This window comes from Myotis brandtii, unplaced genomic scaffold (genome assembly GCF_000412655.1).
Source record: "Myotis brandtii unplaced genomic scaffold, ASM41265v1 scaffold78, whole genome shotgun sequence".
NCBI lineage: Eukaryota > Metazoa > Chordata > Mammalia > Chiroptera > Vespertilionidae > Myotis > Myotis brandtii.
The window spans coordinates 1,773,868-1,776,097 of record NW_005371131.1 but is presented as its reverse complement, the minus strand read 5'-3'; positions in this window follow the sequence as shown (position 1 = coordinate 1,776,097).

The window sequence follows — 2,230 nt, the reverse complement described above, 5'->3', positions numbered from 1 at the left end:
TCCCTCCCCTCCCGGCAGCGGGCAGCGAGGCCAGGGCAGAGCTGGGGGGAGCGCCTTTCCTCTTTTTACTCCTCTCCCAAACCCTAAAATGAGCGCTCTCCTGGGCTCCCAGAGCTTAGAGGAAGGCGTAGCTAGAGATAGCTCGCTCCCTTTCCCTCTGCCCCCCCCCCACTCTCTCTCCCCCTCCCCCCCTCCCCCTCGGTGTTTCTTCCAGCTCAGCCTCTTTCTCATTCCATCTCTACGTGCCCAGAGCTTCAAATACAACCCTCCCATCACAATCAGATGGGCACAAAACTTCAACCAGCCGTTTCTCTCTGCCTGGAAGCGGTGAAAATATAACCTGGATGGGTAATTACAAACAAGGTCTTTCTGTGTTTTTTAAATCATCAGTTTCACTTTGCTGCTTGGGAGTTTATTTTATTTTATTGCCACGTTAGCTGCGTCTCCTTTTGGTTGTTCCACTCTTGTCTCTTTGTCTCTTATTGGCGAAGTGGGGGTGTGCAGTGCACTGTGTGTGTGTCTCTCTGTAGTTTTCCGTGAAATTCGAAATCTTGCTCCTACAAGCAGACATTTTGGAAAGATTATATTCATGAAAAAGGGTGCGGAAGGGTGACTGGTGGCTGGGACTTGGGCAATGATTTTCATCTTACAGATAAACATGTTTGTAGGGGAAGTGGGTGAAATGTGAACCCTTCTTAAGTTTCCCATGCCATTCATAAACTGGATTGGAAGAGATAAAAATCTCCCTGCTGGGAACACTGAAACACATCCTAACACATTTCCTCCTCTGCAGAATCCTTATCCCGGGTTAATCACAGCGTCACCTCTTGTTTCTATATGTGCAACTTTTCCTTAATGTAAACCCTGGAAAACGCAGCACATCAGATTCCTGCTGCTACTGATTCCTTTTTTTCTCTGATCAGCTTCATAGTTAAGTGAGTGAGAACACATGAGGCATGATGGAGGGTGCACTGTCTTTATTTTTTGGGGGTGGGGTGGGATGGGGAGGAGCCTAGAGAGAGCTGTGAGTTTGATGGGTCAGTTGGGGGTTAGAGATGTAATTTCATAACTCAATTATTTCATACTTTCTGGCCTCTCTCTCCATTTTTATTTTACTTAACAATTTCTCAGAGATCTGGTTATTTTCAAAGAGTATGTAATACATGACTGAATTAAAATTAGACTTTCTTTGGTGTTGCCCAACTTTTTCCCTTACCTCAGAGATGACCTGCAGGCATGTCCAATGAATTCTTGTGTGTGTGTAGAAAAACTACCTGTTTCTCCATCTGCATGATACTCCCTTCTCTCCCTCTCTGCTCTCTCCTATCATCCTGTGAGGGGGCACTGCTGTGCTTCTGGCACCTGGAGAGGGTTCTGGTGTCTGGAGAACAGAATGAAGATTTCACACCCCTGCTAAGGTACCTGTAGGCTATAGAAAGAGCTACATTTGCAGACTGAAGATTTCTCCAGCTTGGTTTCTTGTCCTGTGAGGATGGGGTTGGGAAGGGGCAGATCTATGGATCCCACTCAGCAGGGAACCCAGCACATTCAGCCAGTGGGTCAGGTGGGTGGTTTTCTTGGCTCCCATTTTTAAGGAAAAAGTGAAGGGCAAGCAGGAAGGGCTCTTAGATAGACTAGGCCTTTGGGGGCAGTGGAGAGAGGCTTGCGTATAGCCACACACGCCTGAGAAGCTTGCCCTCACTCTGTCACCTTTGACCTGAGAAGTCCCTTCAGACTGGAGATAGAGGCCTCCTTCTCATCTCCCCACCCCTTTCACACCAACCCCTGAATCTTTTGCTCAAATGAAATCAGTAACAGAGGCTCAGAGCTTCTGATTGTCCACAGAAGCAGCTAACATCTTAGCCACTGACAGCGGCCACGGCTTTAGCAGCATTTTGTTAATCTTCTGGCTAGATAATCATTGAGAAAAGGAAAGGGGATTGGGGAGGAAGGTAAGAGCTTTCAGGCTGCAAGTATGGGAAGAAAGAGACTTCTGGAGACAGAATAGACCTGATGTCATAGCTCGACTCGGCTACTTGGTAACTGCACGACTCCAAACAAGTCCACTTCCCAGAGCCTCAGTTTCACAATATGTTAAGTGGGCACATTAACACCTGCCTTCTTTTTTTCTGATGTTATTCCCAGCTACTCCCTGCTTTTCACTGTTGCTACCCTGCTCAGGCCTCTACCATCTCATTCATAGCACTTTAGTGTGTATGTGTTATCTCTC